The following is a 20957-nucleotide window of genomic DNA, read 5'->3' as shown; positions in this document are numbered from 1 at the left end:
GAGTGGTAATTGGTGAGTGGTGAGTGGGGTTAAAAGGAGTTCTAGTTAGTTGACTAGCTCATGGTAGAAGTTAAAATTGATTAGTCATACATGACATAATCAAGAGTGGAATCCAATGCTAGTTCCTATTGGTATATACTCATAGTAAGTACGTTTTTAAGCTGTGTATAATACGGGTAAGAATACGACTAGAATTCTTGATGAAAGAAAAGAATGGAAAAGTAACTGTAACCATTTTCGTTAAGTATGAGTGTTTTGATATATGTATTGAAGTCTTCCAAAAGTATTTTAATACATCTAAATACACTACATGTATATACATTTTAACTGAGTCGTTAAGTCATCGTTAGTCGTTACATGTAAGTGTTGTTTTGAAACCTTTAAGTTAATGATCTCAATTAATGTTGTTAACCCATTGTTTATTATATCTAATGAGATGTTAAATTATTATATTATCATGATATTATGATATATTAATATATCTTAATATGATATATATACATTTAAATGTCGTTACAACGATAATCGTTACATATATGTCTCGTTTCGAAATCCTTAAGTTAGTAGTCTTGTTTATATGTATATAACTCATTGTTAATATACTTATGGAGATACTTACTTATCATAATCTCATGTTAACCATATGTATATCCATATATATATCGTCATGTCGTTTTTACAAGTTTTAACATTCGTGAATTGCCGGTCAACTTGGGTGGTCAATTGTCTATATGAAACATATTTCAATTAATCAAGTCTTAACAAGTTTGATTGCTTAACATGTTGGAAACATTTAATCATGTAAATATCAATCTCAATTAATATATATACACATGGAAAAGTTCGGGTCACTACACAGTATTGCTTTTAAATGACATCCTTCAGCAGACAGCTCCGGCAAAGTATAAGCAACACTTAGCGCAGCCTGCTGTCAGTGCTGTGGCTGTGGATAATTTTTTCGCTTTAATCACTGGAGAACAAGCTACAAAACCACCAGCTATGGCAGAGTCCACTCAATGTTTTATTGATCGAATTGCTAACTATCCGTTGCCTAAAAATCTTGGCATACCGGCAATTGGAGTTTATGATGGTACAACAGATCCTGAAGATTTTCTTACTATGTTTGAGGGTGCAATGAGGTTACAGCATTGGGATAACGAGGTAGCTTGTCATATGTTTCCAATGGTGTTGCAGAAAATGGCAAGGGAATGGTTTGCAAGCTTACCGTCAAGGAGTATTACAAGTTATTTGGATCTTCGTACAAAGTTTGTTATGCAATATCAAAATCTTCGTAGCTGCACTTTGACACATCTTGATGCACATGAGATAACAATGCATCATAATGAGTCCTTGAGTAATTTCATGAAGCGATATACGCTTGAAGCACAAAAGATACCTGATTGTCCAGAGTCGCAGCTAGTGTCCGGTTTCATTTTCTGTTTGGATCAGCGAAGGTTTAGTGCACTTGTTCATACATTAAGGTATGACTTGCCAAAAACTCTGCATCAGGAGTTGGAAGTTGCACAAAAACATGTTCGAGCTGGTGAGCGAGGACTAAGCAAGTTTGATGGTAGCAGCAGTAGCAAACCGCACAACGGAGGGCGGTACTTTGATAGAAATCAGAGGAGGAATGACAATTCCAATGGTGGATGGAGAGGCATTAATCATCCCAATGATTTTCATCACAACAGAAGGCCAATAGAGAGGCATCCGTTGATAATGGCGCTGACTAAAACTCCAAAAAAAAATCTTTTCACTGAGCCAATCCGGGCTACTTTAAATCCTCCAGCACCTATGGAGGAAAGAGAGGGTCCAAAAAGTGAACTATAGTGTGACTTTAATAAGGCATGGGGTCATGATACAGATAATTACAAATCTCTGATGAGAGAAATCATCGCAAAGATCAAAGCAGTAGAGTTAAACCACTTATTTCCAGGAAAACAATATAGGAGAAATGATCCTCGCAGGAAATTTAGATGGCAGAAGAATAATGATGGAAGAGGTCATCGAGGTGAGAACAGAAGAAGGGAAGAGCATGGCGGAAGAGATAACAGAAACCAGTACGGAGACCAGATCATGGAGCGTGAGCCAACTCCAGATGTTGTAATCAAGATGGTGTGGTTGAATGGTAGTCACTATGAGGATGGTGAGCAGTCGGATAACAATGTTGATGGCTGGAGATATGCTCCAATCATTTTTCAACCAATTCAAAATTGGGCCTTGTCCGTTCAGCCAGTGGTCATTTCAGCAGAAATTGCAAACAAGTTCATCAGCCGTATCTATACGGATACCGGTAGCGAAGCTGATATCATTTATTGGCATTGTTTGAAGACTTTTCCAAGGCATGTGTAGGATAGAGCTAGGCGGACGAGTTTGAAGGTTTCAGGATTGATGGGAGCACCGGTGAACGCCATGGGGCGAATCCGTTTGGAGGTTGTTATGGGAACATTCCCATTACTAAGAACTGAAACAATCGATTTCACTATTCTGGATGGAAATTCTCGATTCAATGTCCTTTTTGGACGGACAACGTTGGCTAAATTTGGAGCAATTACATCAACTGCTCATGCAGAAATCCGATTCCCAAATCCTAACGAAGTAGCTGCCATACATTCACAGTATGTGGCACCAACTAGGGAACGTTCCACATTTGCAAATTTGCCAGACGGCAGAACAAATCAGAGAAGGCGTAATCGGTTGTTCAGAGAGGATGAAATTCAGGAATTTTTCATACCATGATCAAACTTTCAAGCCAGACAGCGCTGGGCGCTTGGCGTGTGAAGACCAGTTTGTTAGCATTTTCTGAAGAGCAAAGTTTATCAATTTACTGTAAACCATTGTGGTTATTTTACAGTGCCTATGTTAGCAATTGCATACATTAAATGTTCAAGATGTACTAATTAGGCTTGATCCACCTAAATTCGTCATTAATTGTTTATGTACTGCACAGTATCGATCAATAAAATTTTATATTTTTCTTATGCAAAGTGCTACCGGTGACAAATGTAAAACATCGCATTTATATCCTGCCCACAGAAGGAGAGTATTTTTATGCCTCCGATGGCTGAAGCTTTTGTGCCGGCCAGCAACAGGCACAATGGATCGGCAAGAAAACGTTAAAGTTTTACTAGAACGCACCGAGGCAAAATACAAAAACCAGATACTTGTCATGACAAACATTATAAAAAACTTACTTCACAGAACGAAAGAAGTTTTTATATTTTATGAAGGCAAAAATATTTCACAATTTTTCCTCATATACTTTATGACGGAAGGCGTATGGTGGACAGGTTATTAATTCATAACCACTATTTAAAAATACTTCAAAACTATTCCTCATAAACTTTATGACGGAAAGCGTATGGCGGGAAGATTATTAATTTATAATCACTAATCAAAAATATTCCATAATTGGTCATCATCAATGTGTATGATGGACTCTGATGTCCTACAAATTATTTGAAGGCATGAACTTTGCAGAAGTGTAATTTCAGTTAGATATTATTAATTCAGCAGAAGTTAACAATGCACGACATCCACAAAAGAATTACCTCAAACACTTTTCAAAATGCTTTGTTCAGTTATACAATATATACAATTGTACATAAAAATTTTATGATATGTGCATAGCAGATTTGTTTTAAAGCAACATCAAAATATTTGGAGCAAGCATGCAAACAAGCATAATCATTCAAATAGCATATGTTTATGACATCAAAAATAGTAAAGTTTATTACAAGCATTTTTCATAAATTTTTTACACAATTCATGAAAATTCTACACCAAGCACATCCTTGGCAGATGATTCATCCCTGCTACACACCTCATCAAAAACATCAATTTTAAGGTTTATCAATTTATCCTTATATTCTTCAACTTTCTCCAGGGTTCCAGGAAGAATAAGATTACTAATTGCGGGGGGGAGAGTCTGGTTTGGGGCAAGGCGTCTAGTTAACTTGTCCGCAACATCAGAAATGGAATGGGTGCGAATAGCATCAACATAGTCATTGTAAGGATTCCCGACAAGCTTGGATCCAAGAACTTTAGCTATCATACCTGGTATTTGTTGGGATTTAACAAGTTCATAATATGGTTGAAACATTTGAAAAATTTAGCGGAAGCATGTAAGTATTACCATTTTAGAACATGTTATACTTTAACCTTTTTGAGTTAAATCCCAATTCGGATCAAGTCATGAAATATACTTACAAACTACAAGTAAGAAAGGAGTTTATACCTACTCCAAGCTTGTTGATAAGTGATGAAGATGATGATGATGATGAATGGACCTCCAAAAGTATGAAACCTCAAGTAGTAATACCCCAAACTTATGCACCAACACCTTAGCTTTAGCTAGGATTTTATTGACACTTGAAAACAAGCTTGCAAAGAAGAAAATGAACTCCTTTTTGACCTCCAAAGGCCACGGCCTGGACAGCAGCAAGAAGGGAGAGAATGCAGTTTTTTTGCTTGTTATTTTTGATGTGTACTTGCATGTGTTACTTTCTCAAAGAGTCATGTTACTTGTATATGGAAATGGGAAGGCATGGGTCAAGGAATCTAATCCTAGAGCATGTGTATCTTATTCCCTATGCCACTTCCCCATTTGTTTTATAAAATTAGTTTTATATAAGTTAAATTTTATAAAACTCTTTTATAAAACTTCCATATACATTTGTTATGTACATTTATAAATATAAAACCAAGTTTTTATAAAATGTAACATAACAAAGTCAATTATTTAACCTATAAATAATTAAACTCTTATTATATAAATTATTCCATAATTTATATATACACATCAAGTAATATTTCAGAAAACCAATTTTCTTAAAGTTCAAGTGTTGCGTATTTAATCAACGATCCAATCGCTAAGATCAAACATGAATAAGGTGTCGGTAAGTTTGTTATTGGGTATGACCCGACTTGGATCAAAACATATTAGCCATGTTAATTTAATATGTCTCTCGGGCATACGAAATACCTTCAATCTCCCACTTGCACGAGAAACATAAGAAATTAATACAAGTGATGGATACCACCTAACGACCGTCCATCACCCCCAATATGTTATGACTTTGTGCCATTCAATAACATCATCCTTTTCGAGTTCCCATCTCGAATATGAATAGGTGAATCTTTCATCACATCCTTTTATCCTAGATGTCATGTTTAATCCAAGAGACACAGAGTGATCACTCTCTTCTAGATTTAACTTTATCAGGCCTTAGACATCTGACTCTCGACGAATAAGAGGGAAAAATTCCATCTTAAATACGTACGTCCTAAATATATAACTTGCATTATACCTGAGCTCTTCCTTATGAAGTACCATATTTCAGAATAGCGAAGGAAAGAATCAAGGCACAATACTTGGTAAATATCTGAACCCAATATGTATCTCAGGTCAGAGGATACAATAATATTCGCCTTTACTCAAGATTACATGTGATCAATCACAAAGGCTCCATTTAGTAAATCTTGAGGGCGGGTCTTCCAATATTTGTATCCCAAAAATATCTATGAACCTTGGTTGCAACCTTGCATCACATTCATCCCGTGAATGTATACCAATCTAAGTTCATAATAGTCTAAACCTCAGACTTGCTCCCATAAATGTGATCGACTAAGGAATTTAGAATAATTTCTTATTCATGGATAAAATATGCAAAATAGGAACTTGACACAAAATAAATTAATACCATAATTATATTAATGAGTTTGAACAATTTCGTTCCATTACAATACTTAAAACAGATCATGACCAATCACTAGAATATCGAAGCCCTAATGCACAAACATGTCCTGCATGTTTTGCTCCATGTAAGAGCTTCGTGAGAGGATCCGCTATATTAAGATCTGTGTGAACTTTGTGAATACATATCTTTCCCTTTTCAACTTCATCCCTTATGTAGTTGAATCTCCACTCAATGTGACTGGTCTTTTGGTGAACACGAGGTTCCTTGATTTGAGCAATCGCACCCTCGTTGTCACAAAAGATCTCAAGAGGGTCCTGAATGGAAGGGACAACCCCTAAGTCGTCAATGAATGTTTTCTTCCATGCAGCTTCCTGAAATGCCAATGAGGCGACAATGTACTCCGACTCTGTAGTGGATAATGCAACAACATCCTATTTTGAACTCTTCCAAGAGACCGCACCTCCATTTAATGTGAAGATATAACCGGACTGTGATTGAGAATCATCTCGATCAGTTTAGAAACTCGCGTCCACGTAACCTTTTACATCGAGTTCCTCCTCACCAGACCCATATATTAGAAACATATCCTTAGTCCTCCTAAGGTATTTCAATATACTTTTAACCGCAATCCAATGACTGTTTCCTGGGCTATTCTGGTATCTACTTGTCAAGCTAAGAGCGCATGGCACATCCGGTTTAGTACATATCATTGCATACATGATTGACCCAATAGCAGATGCGTACGAGACTTTCTTCATTCTCTCTTGTTCATCTTTTGTGGTAGGGCACTGAGATGAACTGAGAAGCGTTCCTCTTTGAATAGGTACCAAACCTTTCTTAGAGTTCTCCATCTTGAACCTTTTCAAGATCTTTTCAATGTATGCACTTTGATTCAAACCTATCAGTTTTTTAGATCTATCCCTATAGATCCCAATCCCCAAAATGTATTGTGCTTCTCCAAGATCCTTAATGGAGAAGCATTTACTTAGCCAAGTTTTAACACCTTGCATTTCTGGAATATCATTTCCAAATAACAATATATCATCCACATATAGTACAAGGAACATGATAGTGTTCCCACTAGCTTTCTTGTATACACAAGCTTCATCACCATTTTTAATTAAGCCAAATTTCTTGGCCTCCTCATTAAAACGATGATTCCACATTCTTGATGCTTGTTTCAATCTGTAGATTGACCTTTTTAACTTGCATACCTTTTTAGGATATTTCGGATCAACAAAATCTTCAGGCTGAACCATATAGACATCTTCCTCAAGATGTCCATTTAGGAAAGAAGTCTTGACATCCATTTGCCATATTTCATAATCATAATGTGCAGCAATGGCAAGTAATATCCTAATAGACTTTAGCATTGCCACAGGCGAAAAAGTTTCATCATTGTCAACCCCTTGAGTTTGAGTGAAACCTTTTGCTACAAGTCTAGCTTTATATGTATCCAAGTTTCCATGTATGTCGGTTTTCATTTTGAAAAGCTATTTACAATCAACTAGCCTCAAACCAGTAGGTTGTGCAACAAGTTCCCAAACTTGGTTGTCATACATGGATTGCATCTCAGCGTTCATGGCTTCCTGCCATTTATCTTTATCAATCCTTGATAAAGCATCTTGGTAGTTTGTTGGTTCATCCAAATCAACTACATAGCAACCATCCATGAGAAACCCATATCTCTCAGGAGGATTACTAATCCTACTAGATCTGTGAACGCCTTGTATACTTTGATCATTCATTTGATCATTCTCAACATTTTCATGTTGAGTGCTAGTGACAACCAATTGTGTATCATCTACTTGATCTTGAACCTCTTCAAGATCTATCTTCCTTTCACTATTACCTTCCATTAGGAACTTAGTTTCAAGGAATTCAGCCTTCCGAGCAACAAATACATTCTACTCGGATGGATCATAGAAATAATATCCCATATCATCCTTGGAATATCCTATGAAGAACCACTTCGTGGATCGAGTATTCAACTTATTAGGGACGTAACGCTTAGGATAAGCTTCACATCCCCATACCTTTAAGTATGAAAGAGATGGAGATTTTCCAAACCATATCTCATGAGGAGTTCGTTCCACTTTCTTGGTTGGGGCCATATTTAAAATACGAGCCACGGAGCATAGACAATAACCCCAAAATGATAGAGGTAACGAGCTTCCAGCCATCATTGATCGAACCATATCCATTAGGGTTCGGTTCCTCCTTTTGGAAACTCCATTAAGTTGGGGTGTTCCAGGAGGAGTGAGTTGCGAGATAATCCCACAACTTTTAAGATGATCTTGGAAAGCATCGCTTAGGTATTCACCTCCTCTATCGGTACGAAGTACCTTGATTGTCTTATTGAGTTGATTTTGTACTTCGTTTTGATATTCCTTGAATGCTTCAAAAGTTTCGTCCTTGTGTCTTAACAAGTAGACATATCCGAAATGACTGAAGTCATCAATGAAAGTGACGAAGTATCTTTCACCTTTCCTAGTCATGGGCTTAAAGGGTCCACATACATCCGAATGTATTAATCCCAATAAGTCCTTAGCCCTTTCATAGGTCCCTTTGAAAGGTGCTTTAGTCATTTTTCCTTGTAAACAAGATTCACATACATCAAACGAGTCTAGTTCATTTGATTTCAAAAGTCCATTCTTTTGAAGTGTATACATTCGATTCTTGTTTATGTGACCAAGGCGACAATGCCATAAGTAGGAATCACTCAAATCCCTTTTGAGTTTCTTGGTGTTTGCATGGAACATTGAGCTATTGTATGATGTGTCATCATGAACCAATTCATAAATACCATTCGAAGGCGAAGCCTTGAAATAGAACACATTATTTAAAGAAACATGGATATCATCATTAATGAAATTAAGATTAAACCCACATTGTTTCAAACGGGATACAGAAATAATGTTTCGAGATAAATCGGGTGCATACAAAACATTTTTCAAAATAAGCTCCAAACCACTTGGAAGCTTCAAAATAAAGTCTCCTTGAGCTACTACTTGCACCTTAGCTCCATTTCCCATGAAGAGACTTAATGTTCCCGCTTCTTTTCTACTTCTTTTGAACCCCTGCATAGAATTGCAAATGTGAGTTCCACATCCTGTGTCTAATACCCATGTATTAGAAGAAGTAATACTAAGCTCAATGTATAGCATATATACATTACCTGAGGTTTGCCATGCATCCCTCTTTTCTTTCAACTCCTTAAGGTAGATCGGGCAGTTGCGTTTTCAGTGACCCATTTCACTGCAACCAAAGCACGGATCTTCCTTGAGGTTAGCTTTACCGACAACCTTTTGCTTCTTGTTATTGTTGGTTGGGGTAACCATCTTCCCCTTTCCATTGCCCTTGCCTTGGTAGGCGGGTCCTTTCCTCTTAGCCGTCTTTGGCTTAGAAGTGTTATTATTTTTGGACCCGCCTTCATTGATCATAAACATAGGTGAAGCCCTTTTACCCAAGCTCACTTCGGCCATCTTAAGCATGGCATGTAATTCGCCAATGCTCTTATCCCATCCATTCATGTTGTAATTCATTACAAATGTGTCAAACCTCTTTGACAAAGAATTAAGGGTAAGGTCCGTGGCTAATTCATTAGACACGTTGCAGTTTAGACACTTCGCTCGATAAATAAGGCTTTTCATCTTAAGTACATAAGATGAAATGGATTGGGAGTCGTCCATCCAACATACATGAAGCACTCGAACCGTTTCAAAGCACGTGACACGAGCTTGTTGAAGGAACATCTACTTCAACTGAGTGATCATGTCATATGCACTATGATGCTCGAAGTCCTTTTGGAGTTCGGGTATCATAGTCCCAAGCATAAGGCAAGAGACTTGCACTGAATCGGTGCAATACTTATCCCAATAAGCCATGCCTTTCGTATCATCCTCGTCGGGTTGATCGGGAATGGGGTCTTCCAACACATACGCCTTATCCTCAAGTTTGAGGACAATTCTTAGATTGCGAAACCAATCCATGAAATTCGTATGGTTGAGTTTTTCCTTTTCGAGGATTGACCACAACGATAGGTTGTTAAAGTTGATAGGTGCGTTAGGAATGTTGTTGTTATTGGTGGCCATCTACAAAATTTAACAAAGTTGTTTAAGTATCAATTTTAATTTAACAATCAATACCCTTTAAATCCAATTGATATTTATTAAATTTTAGAATCCAACGGTAAACCAAATTTCGGTTAGGTGACCTTTATCCCGTCATTTGATTTAGCTAGGTAGTCATTATAAGACAATTGCAATCCTTTTGCAACTTCTAAGTTATGGGATCATGCAATCCTTTTGCATGGCATATTTATCCCATCAACGCCTATTTGTTCCTCATGCTTCGGTGACCCTAAGTTCATGATTCCCAAATCAAGTCGTCCTACTTGTGTAAACGTGTTAATTTAACATACATGTGATTAGGTGACCTTTATTCCACAAGTGTATGAAATTCACCTTAATCATATTAGTTTGTTCATAACGGTTAGGTGACCTTTATCCCATTATGATTTCCCTAATATTTTTAAGTGTCACATAAAAGGATGGAGTTTAACTTGTTTGCCTTGTAAATAAGGGATTTTAAGTTTTCATTATTTCTAGTTTAAGAAAACAATAATGCCATTCACCAACATGCATTTAGTGTATGATTTATTTGAAAATCCATTTTCATGTTATGTAATAAAGCCAATTTCATTACATTGATATAAACCATTTTATATGTATTTTAATAACCAATTATTATAATCCATTTAGCCATTTTTAATTTAACCAATTAAATTATCGTTTTGCATGTCGTTAATAATGTCTAATTTAACCAATTAAATTGTCATTTTGCTTGTTGTTAACTTGTGATTACTTGTAGGAACCAAACATACAAACACAATAAATAACCATGCATGCAAAACAAATATGTTCACAATCAAGCCAATTTGGTGGACATTTGTTTAGCCGAAAACAAATGCCACCGGTAAAGGGGTTATAACAAAAAGTAGGAGTTTTTAAATCTCCCACTTAATCTTGCATCCAAATGCTTCTTCTAGTGTTCTTCCAAGTTTTCATCTTGTATCTTCATCATATTACAAAATATATCCTAATACATTTTGTCTAGGAAATGAAATACAACCTAATCTATTTTACATGCCAAATATAAAATAAATTACATAACCAAATGAATTATTACATGCCAAATGAATAAATATTATTACAAACCAATTGAATAAATATAAATCAACCATGCATGCAACCAAACACAAGGTCAAGGCATAGATTGTGAACTTTAACATACAACCAAGTATGGACCAAATGGAAGAACCAAAACCCACTTTTGGAACTCCTACAAATTCAGCCTAAAATTCAAACCCACCCAAACCCATTAATTTTTGCATTCTACTTTCATGCATGTTCATAGAATGCAAATATAGTGGGTTTAAAACAACTTCTTAAAGCATATTTCAACAACTTCGGCTTTAAATACCATTGTTGGGATTTAACAAGTTTCAATATACTTAAAACATTTTATTGTCAAACAAAGTGGAAGCATGTAAGTATTACCATTTTAGAACATGTTATACCTTAACCAATTAAAGTTAAATCCCAATTAGGATCAAGTTGTGAAATAAGCTTACAAAATAGAAGTAAGAAAGATTATACCTCCTCAAGTATAATTGAGGGCTGAAATAGATGAGTAAGATGATGATGAATGGAGCTCCAAAAGTATGAAACCTCAAGTGATTATACCCCAAACTTGACACCAACACTTTGTGCTATGGTTAGGATTTATTGGCACTTGAATATGAGCTTACAAAAAAAAATTTAGAACTCCCTTTAGGGTCCTAAAGGCCACGACCAACAGCTGCTGTAGCAGAGTATTTGGTGCAGTTTTTACAAGCTTTGAATGTATACTTTCACTTGAGAGAAAATGAGTCAATGCCTTGGTTCAAGGATAGACATGCACGTATGAAGTTGTGTGTATAGGAAGTAGCAAAACAAGCATGTGTGGTCTCTCTTGGAGTCCAAAATTCTGCCACACATGATGGGTATTATATATTGTGAATTGTTTTATAAAACAATATAGATATATAAACCCATGTATATATATATATATATATATATATATATATATATATATATATATATATATATATATTTGTTACTTATACATTTTATAACCTTTTATAAAATATAACACAACATAATCATTTAAACCTTTAAACAATTATATATAAATTATCCAAATAATTTATCTCAAGTGATAATATTTAAGAAAACCGATTTTCTAAAGTTCAAGTGTCGCGTATTTGTTTAATGATCCAATCGTTAAGATCAAATACGTATAAGGTGTCGGTAAGTTTGTTATTGGGTATGACCCGACTTGGATCATAACATATTAGCCACATTAATTTAATATGTCTCTCGGGCATACGAAATACCTTCAGCTCAAAGTCCTTTTGGAGTTCGGTTATCATAGTCCCAAGCATAAGGCAAGAGACTTGCACCGAATCGGTGCAATACTTATCCTAATAAGCCATGCCTTCCATATCATCCTCGTCCGGTTGATCGGGAATGGGATCTTCCAACACATACGCCCTATCCTCCAGTTTGAGGACAATTCTTAGATTGCGAAACCAATTCATGAAGTTCGTATGGTTGAGTTTTTCCTTTTCGAGAATTGACCTCAACGATAGGTTGTTAAAGTTGATTGGTGCGTTTAGAATGTTGTTGTTATTGGCGGCCATCTACAAAATTTTACAAAGTTGTTTAAGTATCAATTTTAATTTAACAATCAATACCCTTTAAATCCAATTGATATTTATTAAATTTTAGAATCCAACGGTAAACTAAATTTCAGTTAGGTGACCTTTATCCCGTCATTTGATTTATCTAGGTAGTCATTATATGACAATTGCAATCCTTTTACAATTTCTAAGTTATGGAATCATGCAATCCTTTTGCATAGCATATTTATTCCATCAACGCCTATTTGTTCCTCATGCTTCGGTGACCCTAAGTTCATGATTCCCAAATCAAGTCGTCCTACTTGTGTAAACGTGTAAATTTAACATACAAGTGGTTAGGTGACCTTTATCCCACAAGTGTGCGAAATTCACCCTAATCATATTAGTTTGTTCGTAACGGTTAGGTGACCTTTATCCCATTATGAGTTCCCTAATTATTTTTAAGTGTCACACAAAAGGATGACATTTAACTTGTTTGCCTTGTTAATAAGGGATTTTAAGTTTTCATTATTTCTAGTTTAAGGAAACCTTTATGCCATACACCAACATGCATTTAGTGTATGGTACATATGAAAAACTATTTTAATGTCATGTAATTAAGCCAATTACTTGATATAAACCATTTTATATATATGATCCTTTTCATGTTCTTAATAACCGCTTATTAATGTCCTTTTAGCCATTTTTAATTTAACCATTTAAATTGTCGTTTTGCATGTCGCTAATAATGTCTAATTTAACCAATTAAATTGTCATTTTGCTTGTTGTTAACTTGTGATTTACTTGTAGTAACCAAACATATAAACACAATAAACAACCATGCATGCAAAACAAATATGTTCACAATCAAGCCATTTTGGTAGACATTTGTTTAGCCAAAAACAAATGCCACCGATTAAGGGGTTATAACACAAAGTAGGAGATTTTAAATCTCCCACTTAATCTTGCATCCAAATGCTTCTTCTTGTGTTCTTCCAAGTCTTCATCTTATATCTTCATCTTTTTACAAAATATATGCTAATACATTTTGTCTAAAAAATGAAATTACAACCTAATCTATTTTACATACCAAATATAAAATAAATTACATAACCAAAATAATATTATTACAAACCAATTGAATGAATAATAAATCAAACATGCAACCATTCAAACACAAGGTCAAGGCTTAGATTGTGAACATTATCATACAACCAAATATGAACAACATGGAACAACCCAAAACCCATTTTGGGACCCCATGAAATTCGGCCAAAATAAGGAACCCACCCAAAACTTTAATTTTTGCATTTTACTTTCATGCATGTACATAAAATGCAAAATATATAGTGAGTATAATAACCATCTCGAAGCATATTTCAATAACTTCGGATCTAGATACCATTGTTGGGATTTAACAAGTTCATAATATACTTGAAACATTTGAAAAACTTAGCGGAAGCATGTAAGTATTACCATTTTAGAACATGTTATTCTTTAACCTTTTAGAGTTAAATCCCAATTCGGATCAAGTCATGAAATATACTTACAAACTACAAGTAAGAAAGGAGTTTATACCTACTCCAAGTTTGTTGATAAGTGATGAAGATGATGATGATGAATGGAGCTCCAAAAGTATGAAACCTCAAGTAGTTATACCCCAAACTTATGCACCAACACCTTAGCTTTAGTTAGGATTTTATTGACACTTGAAAACAAGCTTGCAAAGAAGAAAATGAACTCCTTTTTGACCTCCAAAGGCCACGGCCTGGACAACAGCAAGAAGGGAGAGAATACAGTTTTTTTGCTTGTTATTTTTTATGTGTACTTGCATGTGTTACTTTCTCAAAGAGTCATGTTACTTGTATATGGAAATGGGAAAGCATGGGTCAAGGAATCTAAGCCTAGAGCATGTGTATCTCATTCCCTATGCCACTTCCCCATTTGTTTTATAAAATTAGTTTTATATAAGTTAAATTTTATAAAACTCTTTTATAAAACTTCCATATTCATTTGTTATGTACATTTATAAATATAAAACCAAGTTTTTATAAAATGTAACATAACAAAGTCAATTATTTAACCTATAAATAATTAAACTCTTATTATATAAATTATTCCATAATTTATATATACACATCAAGTAATATTTCAGAAAACCATATTTCTTAAAGTTCAAGTGTCGCGTATTTAATCAATGATCCAATCATTAAGATCAAACATGAATAATGTGTCGGTAAGTTTGTTATACCCGACTTGGATCAAAACATATTAGCCACGTTAATTTAATATGTCTCTCGGGCATACGAAATAACTTCAGTATTCCCTTTTTCAGTTCGGCAAGGTTACCCTCACCGGCCTCCGCCCTCCGCAGAAGCTCAGCAGACTTTTCCCTCTCAGCATTCAGCTGCTTCTCCAGCTCAGTAACCTTCACTTGCTCCTCCTCAACTTTCTTCCTTTCAGCCTCCATCAATTTATCCTTCTCCTCTTGCATGGCAGCAGTAGCATCTTGAGCATTTTTCAACTCAGTTTCTTTAGCCTTTACCATTTTCTGAGCGTCAGCCATGGCACGTTCAGGATCAATAGCTCTCTTGCGAGCATTAGCACCTTCAGCTATCTCAGTACGGGCTACGACAAGCACAGACTCCCGAGGCTTCTGCAGTTGCAGAGAAGACTCTAGGTGATTGATCAACAATAAAGTAGTTGCAGCGGTTGATTCCCTAAGTTGATCAGAGCGGAGAGCGTTGAAATGTGGTTTTAGCTCAGGGATAGCATAACCCTGCAAAAGAAAAATGTCATGATCAATATTGACAATTCATGTAAATAGAATGCAAGCATATAATTCCAACATATTTTATCATTAATACCTGAAGAAGAGTTTAAAAATCTTTCCCCTTAGTGGCAGGGTTATCAATTAACGCCTGCAGCGTGCTCACATAAGCAGGAATGGAAGGCTCTTGAACGTTTAATGTTAACACATATTTCCTTATGAGGTAAGGCTTAGTATGTCAACAAGAGACTAGAAGTGATCTAGCTTTAGGAGGGCGGAGTGTTGCCGATTGATTTTTACCCTCGGGAAATAATCCCTGCAGACCTGGTTCACAAGTGTAGAAACTTGTGGGGTGGCTTAATCAATCTGTCGTCCGTAGAGCGTAAGAGTGCTAGCCGGATGAATTCTAGTGAGAGAAAGTAGAGAGAGAAAGAGAAGTAAAGTCTCAGCTCTCAAAGTTGTCAGAATATCTGAACTTGTGAAAAATGACGACCCAAGGGGTCTATTTATAGTGTCAGATCCACCAGATTGCTTGGGGACACGTGTCAGATGATGATACGTTCTGTTACTTGTGATCCGAAATTTACGCTGAAGGTGGCGTTCTCCGGCCAGGGCTTAAGCGCTAGGCGGCCTTCAGGGCTTACGCATGACGGAGCAGCCTGTACAGCGGAGAACGCTGGACGGACAATCTCCATAAAACTGTTGTTTCCAGCCTTCCTGATGCTATTTTTATGCAACTATTATGCCTTTTATGTGTGTATACGATAGGATACACCATTAAGTCCCCCCAGTTTAAGGACTTAAGCATTTGAAAAATGATTAAGTTGTTAAACTTTTAATAACGCATGCCAAACCAGCCTGTTCATTGCCCACTTGCATCGGGGAAAACATTTTAGGCATTAAATGCAGACGAATTTTACTTACACTGTTATGATTAATTTTTTATGGCTAAGATCATCCACGCGCCTCCAGCTGTAAAAAGTGTTATCTTGTACCTTCGTTTAAACTCACCCATACACGTGTCTCAATCATGATCATAAAAATTGCACCGATGAACCCTTATAAAAACCGTCATAACCCTGTTACCATCTCTTTTTTACCTTTACCAAGATCCAAAAAGCATATTTCTCCCAAATCTTCATCGCCTTCTTCAATCTTCAACTTTTTAAGGTTTACCGTCTTCCAAGGTCAGTACACTTCATCTTACTGCTATTTTCTTCTTGTTGATATCTGTTACTGTATTATCATGGCTTCTTCACGGAGTACTGTCCAAGAACACGCCAAGCCTTCATCATCAAATACTGCTGACATTCCAGAAGTTAGCACGATGGCTTCATCATTGACTAGTGAATATTTAGATGGATTAAAGATTGCCTTTCGCCATCTCAATCAATACAACCCTGTTCTTCCCACCATCGGACAAACTGCTGACAACCCTCCTGAGGGGAAAATTACTTTATACGATTTACAAATTACCCACGGCAACCTCCGTGTTCCCCTTACTAACTTTCTTCTTCTTCGCCTTCTTAGATATTACGGGGCCTGTCTTAGTCAGATACATCCCCATGGTCTTCAAAAAATCATCCTTTTTGAAATGTACTGCAATGCTATTAATATAAAGCCTCGCATTAATGTTTTTATCTCTTTGTTTAGAATCCGCACGATTAGCGATTGCTGGCTTACTATTGATAGTAAGAAAAATAATCATTTTGTTGGTCTAAATAGAGTTTCAAACTTGAAGGACTGGAAAAGTCCATTTTTCTTTGTTGATGAAACTGTTATTCCGGAAGAATACTCCGTTGTCCAGGAGTGGGGTGCTATTGATGCTGGCATAGGAAAGGGTGTTAAAATTTCTCCCGCAGAACAGCGGATATTAAATAGCTTGAAAGGACTCCGTATTCCACCCAGATCATACGAAAGGTATGAGGGAATCCTTGTGCTGTGCAAAGTGAGCCAAGAATGGCCAAGCAATTCTGTGCCAGTACTTCGTGAGAAAAAACAGGGTAGGATGTGATATGATCATCCTATTATATATATAGATTTTTGTCTACTATTTGTCATGTGTACTTATATTGCTATTAATATGTAATCTTTGCAGGCAACTCCGTGATGCAGGTCCGCTCTGCTCTTTTATCCCCTGATCTTGATGATGATATGGAGGTCACTGCTCGTGACAAAACTATTGAAGAGCTTAAGGCGGAGAGAGTTGCAGCTGAAGCTAAAGCTGCTGCTGATGCTGAAAAGGGGAAAAAATTGCTGTGAGCAGCTCAGACAGCGAATCTGGGTCTGATCATACAGACACTGAGCGGACAACGGATGATACCATCACCGTCGATCAGCAAACATCGGCATCAGTTGACATTACGGGTGAAACCAACCCTACTCTTCCTCCAATCCAAAAGACAAGAAAGAAGAGCATAGGCTCTAAAAGGGTGAAGAGTACTGAGGAGGGCAAAAAGCAAAAACGTAGGAGAAGTATGTCCATTCTGCTCTCTTTTGAAAATGCACATGTTTTTGCTTATAACTGTTATGTTTGTTCATAATACTAATTTGTTTTTGTTAGTAATTTTAGCAGAGACGGTTGATAGCCAAGGGAAGGCTACGGAGGGCGGTGACCGGAGGCCGGAGAGGAATCTTGAAAGTGAAGGAGAGAAGGGCCTGAAAATGTCTGACCCAAACTTTGCCCCCTTCGATGAATCTGAATTTCATGAAGATAGGCGTGAAGGCAACTCTGCTTATGATTCTCCTCTTCCTAATATCACTAATCCTGCTGTCACCTCCTCCAAAGTTCAAGAGCCAACTCTTCCTGATCATGTGAGGGCTTTGCAAGCCATCACTGCAAACCCCACCACTAAAGATAAAGAATTTGCAATTCTTATTCAGGTATGAACGATAAGACCCTCTGCATATATATGCTTGTAATTTATTGATGTGAGCTGTTTGAAATAACTCATAATATTTTATTGATGTACAGGGTTGTGTTATCCCTGAGCTGAAACCCCAATTCTCTGCTCTTCGTTCTCATCAACTCAGGGAATCAACTATGGCAGCTCATGTACTGCTAACCAACCACCTGGACTCTGTGCTGCAACTGCAGGAACATCAAGAGTCTATTCTTGCCTTTGCTCGTAAAGACATAGCTAAAAGTGCAAATGCTCGTAAAAGAGCTGCTGATGCTGAGCGTGCCTTAAATGATGCGCAGAAAATAATAAAGGCTAAAGAAGTTGAGTTAAAAAGTGCTCAAGATGTTGTTGCTGTTCTGCAAGGGGAAAAGGATGCTGAGCAGGTGAAAGTGGGTGAGCTGGAGAAACAGCTTAGTGCAGAGAGAGAGAAGTCTGCTGAGCTACTCCGGAGGGCGGAGAAAGGCGAGGGCAATTTTGCTGAGCTTAAGAAAGGTGTGCCAGGTCTGATAGCTAAGGTGCTTGGATCCAGTCTTGTAGGGAATCCCTACAATGATTATGTTGATGCTGCCTGCGCCCATGCTATTGCTGATGTGACCGGCAAGCTGTTCAAACGCCTTGCTCCCAACCAAACTCCTTCTGCTGCCATTGCCAAACTTATGCCTCCTGGTACTCAAGAAAAAGTTGATGAGGCCAAGAACAAATTGATAAATCTGAAGATAAATGTTTATGATGAAGTATGCAGCAAAGAAGACTCTTCTGCTCAAGATGTGCTTGGCGTGCAGTTTAATTGATCTTTGTAAAAATTTCAAACAATGTTTTGTAATAAATTTCTTACTGACTTTAACATTATATATATATACTGACTTTATTGTGATGACTATGTGTGCTTATATGCTTGTTGCAAATATTTTTATGCTTAACGCTTTAAAACCAATCAATTATGCACTTGAGCATAAAATTTCTATACACAATTGTACAGTGTATAATTTGAGCAAATCATTTTGAAAAGTGCATAAGGTAACTCATATGTAAATGCCTTGCAGTATCAAGAATACGATGTCTGATTACGCCTTCCATCATAAAATTAATGAGGAAGAATTATGAAGTGTTTTAGAAGAATGACTATAAATCAATAAACTCTCCGTCTTACGCCTTCCGTCATAAAGTATATGAGGAAGAATTGCTAATTATTTTGCCTTCATACATAAAATATATAACTTCGTTATGTGAAGTAATTTTTTATAATGTTTGTCATGACAAGTATCTGAGTTTTGTATCATGCCTCGGTGCGTTCTAGTAAAACTTAAACGTTTTCTAGCCGATCCCTTGTGCCTTTACTGGCCGGCACAAAAGCTTCCGCCATCGGAGGTATTTAAAAATACGATCCTTCTGTGGGCAGGTTATAAATGTAATGTTTTTGGCAAGTCATGCCGTAACGCATGAACAAGTGCACTAAACTGTCGCTGGTCCAGACAAAAAATGAAGCCAGATACAAGCTGTGATTCTGGACAATCAGGGATCTTCTGTGCTTCAAGTGTATAACATTTCATAAAATTGCTCAAAGATTCATTTTGATGCATTGTGATCTCGTGTGCATCAAGATGAGTCAGAGTACAGCTCCGAAGATTTTGGTATTGCATCACAAATTTTGCTCTCCAATCGAGAAAACTGGTAATACTCCTTGACGGCAAACCAGCAAACCATTCACGTGCCATTTTCTGCAGTACAATAGGAAACATATGACACGCAGTTTCATCCTCCCAATGCTGCAACCTCATAACGCCTTCAAACATTGTCAAAAAGTCTTCCGGATCGGTTGTGCCATCATAAACTCCAATTGTTGGTATAGCAAGATTTCTGGGCAATGGATAATTAGCAATTCGATCAATGAAACACTGCGTTGATTCTGCCATCGCTGGTGGCTTGGTGGCTTGTTCTCCAGTAATGAGGGCAAAAAAGTTGTCCACAGCCACAGCATGGACGGTGGGCTGCGCTAAGCGTTGCTTGTATTTTGCTGGAGCTGTCTGCTTAAGAATGTCATTTAAAAGCAACACTGCCTGCTTTTCTGACATGAACTCATCTTTGTCAATTTCATCATCAGAGTCATTATTATCACAACTCAGGTCATTATCATCCCCAGAATCATCAATAAGACTGCCCAGCTTGTCAAGTAGCCTGGATAACTTGTACTTTGATATAGATTGCCTTTTCATTATCTACTTGTATTTGCCATCCGCCATCCGCTGAAAAGGTATAAATGACCGACATCGCCGTGGTTGCATCAATGGTCGTCGCTCTGGATTAGTAACAAAATTTGGAAGTCTTTCTGCACTTTTAGCTGTCGCTTCTTCGATTACTGGCCTTTTCTCCGAATTAGTTGCCAAATGTTTAAGCCTTTCTGTAGTTTCAGCAACTTTTTCTTCAATCGTACCATCTAGTGGTGAAATAGGTACATCTTCAACAGTGACCATGTCGTCAGTTGATGGATTGTTGACTACTTCAAGTACAAATGGAGCTTCAGCTGCTTTCGTTCCTTTTCCGTTTCGTGTGTTCTTTGCATTAGTAGATGGCGCCATTGTTAACACCTATTTCCTTATGAGGTAAGGCTTAGTATGTCAACAAGAGACTAGAAGTGATCTAGATTTAGGAGGGCGGAGTGTTTCCGATTGATTTTTACCCTCGGGAAATAATCCCTGCAGACCCGGTTCACAAGTGTAGAAACTTGTGGGGTGGCTTAATCAATATGTCGTCCGTAGAGCGTAAGAGTGCTATCCGGATGACTTCTAGTGAGATAAAGTAGAGAGAGAAAGAGAAGTAAAGTCTCAGCTCTCAAAGTTGTCAGAATATCTGAACTTGTGTAA

The sequence above is a fragment of the Rutidosis leptorrhynchoides genome, chromosome 7 (assembly GCF_046630445.1).
Source record: "Rutidosis leptorrhynchoides isolate AG116_Rl617_1_P2 chromosome 7, CSIRO_AGI_Rlap_v1, whole genome shotgun sequence".
NCBI lineage: Eukaryota > Viridiplantae > Streptophyta > Magnoliopsida > Asterales > Asteraceae > Rutidosis > Rutidosis leptorrhynchoides.
Note: the sequence above shows the minus strand (reverse complement) of the source record.